The sequence below is a fragment of the Lycorma delicatula genome, chromosome 4 (assembly GCF_047948215.1).
Source record: "Lycorma delicatula isolate Av1 chromosome 4, ASM4794821v1, whole genome shotgun sequence".
NCBI lineage: Eukaryota > Metazoa > Arthropoda > Insecta > Hemiptera > Fulgoridae > Lycorma > Lycorma delicatula.
The window spans coordinates 32,434,605-32,448,371 of NC_134458.1; the positions used below are offsets into that span (position 1 = coordinate 32,434,605).

General features: G+C 33.1%; 1 protein-coding gene across 2 annotated transcripts in view; it reads right to left on the bottom strand.

The window, feature by feature from the left end:
- The window catches only part of Gld (Glucose dehydrogenase), a 252,098-nt gene that overhangs the window by 84,487 nt on the left and 153,844 nt on the right, over positions 1–13,767 (bottom strand). The gene's annotated exons all lie outside the window — the stretch shown is intronic.

A 13,767-nucleotide genomic window follows, 5' to 3' on the forward strand; every position in this document is an offset into this window, starting at 1 on the left:
AATAAGTTGTTAGCTTAGTTTGTTTTCTTTCGTATTCTTTCGTATTCAATTGACTGTTTTGTCACGCGTTACCGAACATTATTATACTATTATTATTAATATCGCGTTCATTATTTTCTTATATCTTGTTAGCTATTTAACACTCTCTCTTTGCCGAGAAGATAATTCCTTATATGATTATATATGCAACATTAAAACGGCGCATCAGCAATAGGAAAAGGTATTTTAGTTTCTAAACAAATTTTAATTAGATTTATTCTCGGATGTGTATACAGCTTGATTCTGGAGGAAGAGGAAACGATTTGGGAACCGATTCTAGAGCTTGAAACAAGGAAAACGTTCATAGAAACATATGTCAGGAAACGATTTGTTATTGAGTTATGGCTGGTGAAAACTTTCGCCCGGATTTCAGTTACCCCGGTGAAATGATATCATACTAAAACTTTGAGGGCGTTATATGAGAAGTAAACTTAATAATCTCTTACGTTTTTTGAGCTAAAAAATCGAATTTAACAGTACCCACAACTGTATCTCCCGTAGTTTTCATGATATCCAACGTAAAACAAAAAAATTCGGTGACAAAAAACATGATTTTTTTAGTTTTGAAGTACAATAACTTTGTTAAACGACTAATAAATGCTTAAATTTTATTATTAAAACTTGTAGAGAATTTAATTCTGAGAAAATCAATGAAAGATAAAAAAATTCAACTTTTATTATTAAAAACAAACTTAAAAATACGTTACGAATTTGTAAAAATGAAAAAACAGATGTTTTTAGTACAATAAATTTAGACCTTTGAAAAATTAAAATACTTTCAATTACTTTTAAAAAAATTACTTGCTGCGATTTATACTGTGTTAATTTATAATATACGTTCGAAAATTTAACCGTCGGTGTCGATGCACTTTTCAACTAGTTTCCTTACATTTTCTGTCGCCAACTTAATTTCTTCAAGTTCTTTGATGAGCTTGCATCGAGAATGCGAACGATAGGTTCATCACTACGATAAAAATAACACCCCTTGCGTAAATCTTTTTACCACTACTTTTACCTAATTTCCTCAAAATGTTTTGAAGCCTTTTTCATAAAATACGATTTTTCATAAAAATACTATTTTTGATAAAAGACGATTTGAATTATTTATAACACTATTAGATTAACTCAAAAGAATATTCCGTTATTCGACCCTAAATTGATTATTACGCTTTTTATTCGGGTAGCAGTTATTACCGCATTTACTCGAGCGATCCGTACACACGATTCTTTTCGAACTGGTTGTGCATATTACGTAAATAAGGATATTAAATCTCATTTCGATCCCTTAAACTCCTGCATTTTTTAAAACGACATTTCCTTAACTCCGGCAGATCATATCATATCGTATCGTACAGCAAAAAATGTAAAACAAAAACGCGTGCATTCTTAAGACATGTATGTCGATAAAGGGTAGGACTAATAACACAGTTAGGTTAAAGAACGGGAAAAATATGAGTAGGGACGGAGATCGGGATGACATTGTAAAACCCCATCGTTTTAAGTCGAGCTGAAGAATTTAAATTCGAATCGACTGGAGGAAAGTAGTCGCGAAACAACTCTCTAAATAAAAAAACAAGAAATGTTATCCTTTCGTTTTGTGAATCGGGCTACAACGAGGGACAAAATTGTAGAAGTAATTCTACAATTTTGTCCCTTTAAAAGATTTGGAAATCTTTTAAAATCTTTAAAAACGTTTCAAACTATTAGAGGATACGAGAACGCGGAATGAAATTTTACGGCAAATCGAAAACAAAACGCCTACAGTAGAGGAGAAAAATAAAGGCGATAGTTTTATTAATTTGCAATACATTAATAAATAGGTAAATTTTAAATACAGTAATAAAATACTCAAGTAATTTAACACGCCATCGAATTAGTGAAAATATTTCTTATACTGTATTTTTATTACACCAGTCAAAAATTAAACATTTCTTTAAAGTAACGTTGACAAAAATATCTGTATTTAAAGGATTTTGTGGCAATTAGTTGAAAATGAAATGCAAATGACTGTAAGACGTACAATTTTTTTGTTACAAAGGTTGGGGGTTTGACTAAAAATAGATGACATAATTTTGCAACGTAATGTTTATTTAATAAAAAATGTATTTAGATCTAAAACATATTAAATCTAATTAAAGACGTTTTATTAATGGTCATATGCAATAAAAAATATAAAATATTAAATAAAGTATTATACAGTGACAAAATATTTCATTTTTTTCTCTTGTGTTCAGTAAAGTCTTCTCCTTTTAAAAACTAACAGTAGTCACCCATCATAGATATAGATGGATCCTAGATATCGTATTTCCATTATCCTAATACCCTGGTGAAATCTCTCTCCTTGATCATCACTTACTGCATTCAAATTTTCCGGAAAAAACCAAATGAGAGTGTCAAATAATGCATTTTTAAGGATTTTCGACATCCTAGTAATTCAATGGCTTTTAAGAGTTCATCTATGAGGGTTTTATAGTTCTCATCATTCTTATTACCTTGAAACCCCTTCACTACACTTACAAAATAGTCTCATGCTGCCAATTATTTGTCATTTAATTTTTCTTTAAAAAGGGGTTTCCTTATTTGAGGTCCAATAATGTTTTGCGTCACTTAACGGGAAAATAGTTTTTTAAGTATTTGAAACTATTACCTTCTTTGTCCATACCTTTAATAAATTATTTCATTAGTCCAAGTTTAATGTGGAAAGGCGGGAGAAGCATCTTTTTTGGCTCAAAGAAGGGATCATAGTTTATATTTGAAGTAACCGGTTCAAAATAATATATGAAAGATCGGTTAAGAAAGATTGGCCTCAGGCCAATAATAATGAAATGTTCTTGTGTTGCTCAATTGTCTCATAGGCATAAAAAACAACAATATTTTGTAAAATCCCCTTGAAACCCTTGCAGTATACCTATTACTTTTATGGTTCCACAAATATCCTACTGATACTGTTCATGTTTAACTTCATTTAGTATGGTAGCCAAGTTATCGTAGTTTTCTATCGTCGCTGAATGAGCTAAAGGAATGGATGATTTTCAGTTTCCATTGTTAAGCAAGACTGATTTTAGGCTGTATTTAGGTGAGTATGAAAATACGCCATTAGAAAAGTATATGAAACATGTTAATTTCATTAATTAAACCATCAGTATCATGACAGACGCATAGCGATCTTCATTTGTTCAAAACTTGAAAATGTTATATTTCGTTTTCGTTAAAATAAAAAGCAACACTTGTGTTTTTATCTAACAAGTTCCACGTTGAAGTCTGAAACCAAGAAGTTCAGCTTTTTGTTTTGATAAACCCAGGTCACGCACCAAATCATTTAATTAGTTTTGATTTATTAAATGAGAATCACTGATGCTCGGTTAAAACGTAGGGTCACTGCCAGTGATCTCAGGAAGTTGTGAATCAGGTTCTGATGAAGAATAAGAATCGTCGGGAAACATAACATTGTCCAAGTTTAAAGGCGCAATCCATACCGTTAATTCCTGGCTGTGAGGAATGGGCCTTAGTGCTGAAGGAAAATTTGGATACTCGATTTTGATCCGCTAAATTGTATCCGCTTATCCGCTAGATTTTTGCAACATCGCATTTTTGCAAATATAACAAAATCACTAAAATACACTTGTTTTACGCAACACAGAATCAAACTAAATTTTACAAAACATAAGTCTTTATATGCTCTTAGAATACGGTGGGAATACCCAGTAAAGTCAGGTGTAAATAATTCCAGATAATTCAAAACAGGTTAACAGGCACTCTCAAATGGGGCATGGTAGGACATTCCTGTGAATAGATATTTTAATAACTTGTAAAATAAAACACGAAAAGAGCATTTTCATTAATGTTACAAAAAATCGTGACAACCAGTGATTATTTTTTTATTGAATAGAATAGTCTAAAACAACTAGTATAATAGTTTCAACAACATTATTTTACTTACCGGTTGGTTTTTGTATTTTGATCGTAATGCTTTATTATATTATAAAAATAATTATAATAATATATAATCATCATATATTCATCGCCTTTGAAATCAAATAGGTTTAGTAACACTTCATTTTTCAACGTATAGTTAGCATTATAAGATCCTATATTGTATTTTGTTAGCTCATTTTTATTGTTTAACTTTGTTAACATAATTTGTAGGCTACAAATAAACAATACTAGACAAAGAATTAAATCATATCATAGTCACATATTATAAAATATGTACCTATGGTTTGGTGTGAACCAAAGGATCATGTAACCGATTGTTACTTTTGCTTAACAAGTGTATATGGAGTTTCTAAAAAATCTAAACATACTGTAAAATATCCTTCATTGCAATCTGAAATCAGGCCTGCATCTCACAGTAAAATTATTCCAGTTCCTGAGCCACCTGTGAATGTATATTCCGAAAGCAGCGATGAAGAATCAGACAGTACTGAAGAAGACAACAATGATTTTGATTTTTAATTATCTTACGATAAACCACATCTTATATCACAAGGTGAATTAAATGACTCGGTTAAAGATTTAAATTTATCAAAAAATCAAGCTGAACTATTAAGATCAAACTGCAAGGTTGGAATTTACTTCAAAAAAATTCAAAAATTTCGGGCTTTCGAAGCCGACAAAAATAACTTTCTCAGTACTGTATTGATAAAAATAATTTGATCTATTGCCCAAATATTGATAAACTTATGTTGCACTTCGGACAAGTTCACAAAGCTGAGGACTGGCGCCTTTTCATAGATTCGTCCAAGTATAGTTTAAATGTGATGGAAGATATTCTTCAAAAAATAAATTATAAAAAACATAACTGGAACATATGTGGTGATTTGAAAGTTATAGCTATTTTGTTAGGCATGATGTTAGGCTATACTAAGTGCATGCGTTTTCTTTACGAATGGGACAGCTGAGCTAGGGATAGATATTACGTTACGAAAGAGTGGAAGAAACGAGACAACTTAACTCCAAATGGGAAAAATATTATTCACAAGCCCTTAGTTGAACCCAAAACAATATTTTTATCCTCTCTCCATATCAAGCTAGAACTAATAAAATTTTGTAAAAGAAATGAAGAAGGATAGTCTCGGATTTTTGTACATCAGCCAGAAATAAATTTCAGAATTTAAGTGAAGGAAAAATTAAAGAAGGAATATTTGTTGGTCCTCAAATAAAAGATTTAGTCAAAGATGATGTATTTAACTCGATGTTAAATAATGTAGAAAGGGCAGCTTTGCTTCATTTAAAGATGTTTACAAAACCTTTCTGGGCAAACTAAAATCCGACAATTACCACGATATTGTTAATCAACTTATTACTTCATACAGAGCTATGGGATGTAATATGTCTTTGAAAATACATTTCCTCCACTCACATCTGGATATTTTCCCGGACAACTTGGAAGACGTAAGTGACGAACACGGTGAACGTTTCCACAAAGACATTTCGGTAATGGAAAGCCGCTATAAAGAGAAATGGAATACTAACGTGCTAGCCGATTACTGTTGGACATTAATTCGGGATGTGCCTGAGGCTATTTATAAAAGAAAATCATCAGCGAAATCATTCTAACACAGGTATGGGCATGCAAAATTATAAATTTTACAGATTTTAACTACGTTTTCCACTAATTTTTTTTGAAGCGTAATTTATTTAAAACTAAGGGTGATAGAAAAACTGTATTTACAGATCTGTAATGTACGAAAAAATCAATTCAAGAAATGGTATCACACTTAGATAAACATTAAAAAAATGTTTTTGCCTATCGGTGTAAACATTAATAAAATTCCAGTACCGTAATGAATAAATAAATATATAATATATATATTTATTTTAGGCTGACCAAAATTTTGTATGAAAATTCTAAATCTCAATATGTAATAAATTATTATTATTATTATATTCTAGGAAACGACTGCGGTAGCCTAGTGCTATCCGGTTATGGCCAAGAGGAGTTTATTCCGCGAATACCTCTTATATCGGCAGTATGTCTTTTTGAAATCAAAAGACTTCAGTACCCATAAACCTGTGATTCGCTACGACTATCAACAAGTCCCAGGGGCAGATTCTGAAGGGAGCAGAAATTGACCTACGGGAAGATTGCTTCTCTCACGGACAGTTTTATGTGTCCTGTTGCTGAGTGAGCTCACCTAACTCAGGTTATTCTTACACCTGAAGGGAAAAAAGGTTACAAAAAATTATTAAATAGATTTTTTTTGTGTTTTCTCGCAGCCTACGTCAGATGGATCTAGATTAAAAGATCGACTTTTCGATGCTATAGTACATTTTACGATTACGATTGCTCTCGAGTTACGATTTAATCATTTTAATGTCGTCCCCGACTTCCGACATGTAAAAACAGGATAAGTTTGTACGTTTTAAGTAAATCTTGTTCGACAATAGAGAATAATCTCAAGATATTTTAAGATTCTTTTTTTTTTAATGTACCTCTCATTTTTGACGTTTGATTGAACTTTTTGTTTTTGTATATACGCTTATGCGATGTATTTTGTAGTTACAAAATACATCCAATGTTTTATTTTTATTAATTTTGTTTTAGAGCGAGCGAACGAGTGCGTTATTTTATCAGTTTCGCGGGCTAAGAATTTTACAGCGTCAAGTGATCTTCAGGAGAGGCTGATATATCGAATATCCATACTCGACTACCGATCCATAAAAGTAACGTTGTTTCTAACTCTTAGGAGTAAACGCTGGTACAGCGGTGTGAGGTTTCACCAACGCGTAATGTCTGTCGTTACTTTTTTATTTTGAAATAGTTGGACGTACGAGAGATGTGGTAAACCGTTCGAAAATCATCGCCGGTAATATACAGCACTTATTTACGTAGTTCGGATACGGCCAAGACGTTACTATCTCGTTTCGTTCAATAATTAATTAATGTACAGATTGTAACAATAACAATGATTATCATTGTTTTCTTAAAATTATACCCTAGGAGATAAAACTTAACGACTATTACTAAGTTTATTCTTATTATGTTCAGTAATGCTGTCATGCAAGCTTATTTGTATATTTACTTACGTATATATTATTATTTTCTAATCAGAACGAATTATAGAATTACAGAAAATTATTATAAAACCAGTGATGTAATATTAAGGTATAAAACACCCATTACTTACATCTAAAAAAAGTTATTGCACTAAAAACGTTTTAATGCTTTTTATTGCTTGTTTAAGTACGTTAAATATGATATTACGGCCAAAAAAAAGGATAATTATACTATAGTAAATATCGTGTTTTATCTTTTATAATCGTTAAATATATAATTGCACGTCATTAATTTTAATTAAATGCTGACTATAACATAAATATTATAGCTTATAACAATACATTTCCGGAATTCCAAAAAATTCATTAGTACTTCCTAATGTTTTCTTATTTTTGTTTATTTGGTTTTCTATTCTTCTCAAGTGTGTTGTGAACAATTCATTTTTACATCTTTTAAATAATTATAAATTAAATAAATTTTAACATTTGAAACAAGTTTTTTTGATATTTTTTTTAGCAGGTGGAATAATTTACATATGAGGTCTACAGTCTTCATTTGAAAAAAAGCTAATAATTTGTAACTAAAGAGCTAGTCTCAAGATGAAATGGTTATGGATTTATAATTGCTTGTGTAGAAATTTGTTCGGTAATTTCTTCTTAATTGTATGTACTTATTTACGGCTTATTTAAAATTATTTAAACAGGAAAATGTTATTCGGGAAATACTGAGAAAGCTGGCCTTTACTTTATAACAATCTACGAGAATTTTGATTATTTCTAATTTACGTATTTTGAAATTTTCGCATAAAAATGGTTTAAGGGCTTCACAAATACGAAATAATATTTTTAAAGATTTTACTCTATTTATTTATTAGTATCAAACCAATATCTATCCAGTGTCACTCGCAAGACAAAGATTTGACAACTTATTATGAACATTTTTTTAATGTAAATACAATAATCTTACCGTATAATCGATAACATGTAATTTAATTTTTTTTTCATTATTAATTTTGAACAATTTCTGTATGATTTTCAGCTATTCCATACACATTTATGTATCTGCTCGTATTAATTTTAATATTTATTACATTATTAATTATTAAAAGTGCTTAAAATTTATTTTTATTAATATTTTCATAATTATGGCTAATAAATTACAAATTTTTTAACTTTCATAACAATCTCTTCTTGCATAACTACGTATATTTAATAATAAAATTTTTATTTCATACCCGTTTTTTTTCTCTGAAAAGTGATAATTTTGTTTTCCAAAAATTGGTCTATCCTGTACCATTCTGTTTTCTTAAAATTTTCATTTACTCGTCCTTAACGCGATTTTGATAATTTGTTAGGTACCTCGACTTACTTAATGAGAATTGGAGCGGCTATTTTAGAGCAGAAGAGTCACTAATTTATCACTGAATTATATGTCTCTTCCCAGGAGTAGTCGAACAGGACTACATATCACTTAGATACTGAAACCAGACGGAGCGCCTGGTTTTGAAAATAGTTTGAAAAATAAGGCTCTCAAACTCTGGTCTCTTTTCAACTCGTATAAACCTATCTCCTTTTATTAATATCGTTTGCTGATTGTCTAACGATAAAAGTTCGTTACATTCAAAAATATTATACTATATGATCGATACGATTATCGTGTATGGTATCAGTGAAATAATTATTTGTTCATTTTTTAACATTTATTAATTTCAGAATCAAATGGCGAGTCGAATAAAGAAAATAGAGTTGAATATGATAGGTATCGTTGTAATGTTCGTTAACTATTGAGAGATGTTTAAAAAAAAATGTTCCTTTACTTATCCCCTTTTCTTTTCCTTTATTCCTTCTTCCTTCGATAAGTTCATAGGAACTATACCGGCCGTCCTCATAACTACGTCTGTATCGACATGCCGGAACCTTTCAGTAGTCGAAGGATTAGCTGCTTCTTTATCTCGGGGTCTCAAAGGACCCTTCAGACCTCGATATAATCGCCGAACAGAGTTTACGTGCGAGATCGATTGGCGACTATGTTTGCTATTAGGTGGTCGCACGTAACACCAAACCGATTGCCGAGATGCATACCGCGTAAAGCCGAGATAAAATACTCTTACTCATTAGAATATCATCGTGTCATCGTAAGGCAAATAAGATCTCTACTTTTATACCATACTTGATGGGCTTTTTCCGATTCGAATGGAATATTACACGTTACCTGAATTTTATTTTATTCATCAAATTAAAACAGTGAACATCTAAAAAGTAATGCGATCTAGTATTTCTGATTATCAAATTTTCTATTATCGTACACATATTTTCACGTTTCCGAGGCCGTTTGGTGCCATAATCAAACTTTTACAGATGATCCGGTATGAAACTCTAATCCGTCCGGGAAACGGCAATCCCGTCAAAGGTATTCTAATGTTATCTTAAAAAATTTTTAGTTTTCTTAGAATATGTTTGCATATTAATGTTGAAAACAAGCTAAACTTTATGAAACGAATCACTTTCTTGAAATATTTATTTATTTACTTAGAAAAAAAAATTAAGAAATATATTAAGAAAAGAGTTTTCTTTCTACGGTTTCATTTTGTGCTCTACATTAACTTTAAACCGATATTTTATAGGAATTTAGAAATTTCTAAGTCAATATTAAGAATGTACGGTTGTTTTAATACTTTTAAAAACGAAGAATCGATAAGGTTATCGGAACTGCTGTACGGACTTACACGGTAACAAATTGCTTTCTCTCCGTAAATACTTTCTGTCGGACGACATCGTGGCGGATTCATATTTCCGCTTCCGAAATTATTTTAAGCAGATAATTTATATCTTTCTTGGCGATATTTAAACAAGAAATTATGTTATCGAATGAAATTATCTTTGTAAGGAACTACTTAATATATTACAGGAAACAACAATAGGTTAACTAAATTTATTAGAAAAAATAAATAATTTATAGCTGTAAAACTAATCGATCGTGAAAACCTAAAATATAATTAATATGAAAATAATCAATCGTGGTATAAATTATGAATAAGTACTGGGATAAGGTACGATAAATAATCGGTTTAGTACAATAAATTAACCGGCTATAATTTCAGTTTTATTTCTTATATAATGTTAATTATTTTTATTTTTTAATCGCACTAATTTATATGTTTAAACACGATTAAAAATAATTTAGCTGAAAAGTTATGACATTACGTACTTTTTATTTATTCGCTATAATTTCACGGGTAGTTTCCAGTTATTATTATACCAGAACAGACCGAATCGGTGAAAAGATATAACTAAAAATTTTAATTTCTGGCTTATTATTATTATTAGAATATAATATCTTAACGATTAAATATATCGATTAAGTCGTTTAATTTTTAAGTTAATAATGAATTTTTACTCGAAAGGACATAATCATAATAAAATATCCATTGAATTATCGACTCACTAATTTTTAAATTATTTAATCCCTTGGTTTGCCTTTCGGCCATCCTTTTTTCCTCTTCTTTTCCATTTTACGAACAGCTTCGTGTTCGTTAAGAATGTCATCGCCCGTGTAGCTCCCGGCCTCAGAATCGGAGAGACCATCGAAGCCGCGGACGACGACGGGCATTGATCGTCGTCTGGTTAAGGCGCTGATTGAGAGGCGGGAACCTGGGAGACCCCCAAACGGAGTCGTACCAGTCACCGCCTCAGGCAAGGGGGAAACAGGCCCCCTGTGTATTTGTTGTGGCCTCTGTGGTTTAGACGCCACCTCGGTTGCAGGAGGATTAGGATTATCCATAAAAGACTGCGAAGTAGTCACTTTCCTCGTACCATCATCCAATATTTCACTCAATCGAACTTGGACCTCTGGCTTGGTAGATATTTTCTTCTGTTCAAGAGCACCTCTGTTTTTAGTAGAGGTATCATCAGGAGGCTGTATATTTGCAATATCAAAGCAACATTTTTGTATTTGGTTTTGCAATTTCTTTACGAGTGAGAGACTTCATATTGGTTTCTATAATTCTCTCAATCATATCAGCCAAAGTGGGCGCAAATTTGTCAATATGCTGGTTTGCATCGACAGCTGCTGAAGCCGGAGCAGGAACAGCAGCCGCAGCCTGAGCATAAGTTGTAGCTGCTGTAATCTTGCGGGCGTTTAAAATTTTCTTTGCCTCAAGCTCTTTTACCTTAATGACTATCTACAGGGTTTTGACTTCCTGCGCAGCTACTTCATCTTAGTAAACAGGACAGTTTCTCGATCTGCCCGAATGCTGTCGCTTACAGTTTACACATGAAGGAGGGTCCTTACATGGCTCCCCTTCATGAACCTCTTCACCACACACGCATACTTGCGGTCTCTCGCATCGGGCAGCGGTGTGGCCAAAACGTTGGCACTTGAAGCACCGCGTTGGTTGTGGTACAAAAGCCCGCGCATCCAATCGGTGTATTCCTGCACGTACTTTCTTCGGCAGGGTTGGTCTATTAAAAGTGAGGACATGAGAACCAGAAGGTAGAACTTCGCCGTTTCTTCTCATGTTCATCCTGCGGCACTCTATCACACCTTGTGTCAATTCCTCAACTATTCTCTGCTCTGTGCAATTAAAAAGATCCCGAAAGTCCATAACACCCTTTGATGTAATGAGTGTGCCGTGCGGATCGACATGCACACCAAAATCGCCAATGTTCTTAAGCCCTAGGATCTTCTGCGACTATACGTCATTAGTAGTCTCCACGTGAAGTTCATTATATGTTTTCCTGATTTCTTTAAATGGGCCTCCAGCAAATTTAGTTATTTTTCGAGCAGTAAGAAAAGTACTTATTCTCGAAAAATTTTCCTCAACTCTCATAATTACCAAATACTCTGGTTTTGGTACATTACTCTTGAATAAAGATCTTTGCAAGCTCTTAGCCTCATTTTGTATCCCTCTTGACTCGGTGCTCTTTCTCCGTTTCGCCTCAGGTGAAACGGTTGATTCTAGACAAGAGTGATTTCGTGAACCCTCTGTCACGTTTGGAGATTGTTCAATTTGCATGATACTTTCATCCCCTCCGTAGCAAGGCTAACCGCCGAGGTTATTCCAGAGCTACCAATCCTGGAGGTCCGGTCCGGTCCGGTATTCCGATGGAACCGGCATATGTCCTAACAGAGAACGGATACGCAATCTCTGCACTGACTCCAGGCCCCTACACTTAGAGGTTTTCAGGACCCCGATGCACCGATATTCATAGTCACGTAAGTTACATGCTTGCCATCGCGGGGGGGCATGTGGATAGCGGAAGGATCTCCGTTACACCTGCAATCACTTCGACCCTGGCCGCCACATCGCTAGCTCTAAAAATGATGTGAATCCATTTCCTTAATCATTAAAGTTTTCCATATCTGCAGGTGGCCGAAAATCCAGTCCTTTTATTACGGCAATTAGTTGGAATAGGGCCGAAGAAAATTCCATGTTCGAGGGAAAAACACTCGGAGCCCCATTAGCAAGCATTTTTAATAGTACATATGTATAGCTGTTTCCACCCTGGACGTGAAACGTAGATATTATGTTCCGGACGTGAGGATTATCTACCTCAGGACATTATTAATAATAATAATAACAACTCAACTACGAATGTATTGTATATTCATCCGCTAGGAAGTCGTACTTACCAAAGTTAGACGTATTAAATAACAGCGGAATAAGATATGCCATAGCGCATTCCGTTCAAGTTCGGCGACTACTCTAGTGTCGGAAGCCGGAATAATGCCACTATATTGTAGAAGAGAGATCGTACTAGTAAGATATGCGACAAATATATGGGTCTTTCTTCCCATATACATAATAAAACTTTCAACAATCATCTTTTGGCTGCATTATTTGAGCATCGTGCTACCTATTCCCGACCAGCCGGAATAAGGTATCACGAATTGAAAAGAAAATATGAAATTGATTTATCAGACATTAACAATTTCTACTAGCAAAATATCGTCATGGCTGTTGCCAGCGGTAAACACAAGACCAAATCTCTCTCATGGAAAATTAAAGAGAAGCCAGCTGTAATCATCTAACAGGAATATTTATCAACCGTCATTATTTACGAAAAATACATTAAAATTTATATTGACGTTTCTAAACGGAACACGGTGTTGGATGCTCCATATATGTAAATGGAAAAGCCATTATTGAAAACTGCCTGATATGGCAAGTGTTTATACGGCAGAACTTATTGCCATACAGCAAGCTCTTCGCTACTCGGAACACTACTGCAAAGACAGAGTGCTAATATGTTCCGACTCTCTAAGTGCACTTTCTGCAATTCGGAACAAGAAATTATTGCAAACATCCTATTCATTTTGTACGTTTTAAATGGGCAAGAACAGCGATGTGTATTTGTATGGACTCCAGGTCATAGATATTGGTATGGTTATTATATATATATATATATATATATATATATATATATATATATATATATGGTATTGGTAGGCCATGGTATTGTAGGGAATGAAAATGTAGACGAAGCTGGCGGAAAGGCGACAGCCTGTGATAACCTGGATATAATACCTGTACGAGTGGCAGATGTTAAAAATTGTGTAACTAATACAATAAGAAACCGGTGAAGTAATGATTAGAGAAGATTAAAAAACAAACTACACTCAAATAAAACTTCTTCACATGAATGTAAGAGCGATGTGAAGCTGACACGCCGAGAACAAGTGACGGTGAACAGACTTAGAATCGGTCACACGCTAATAACAAATTCATA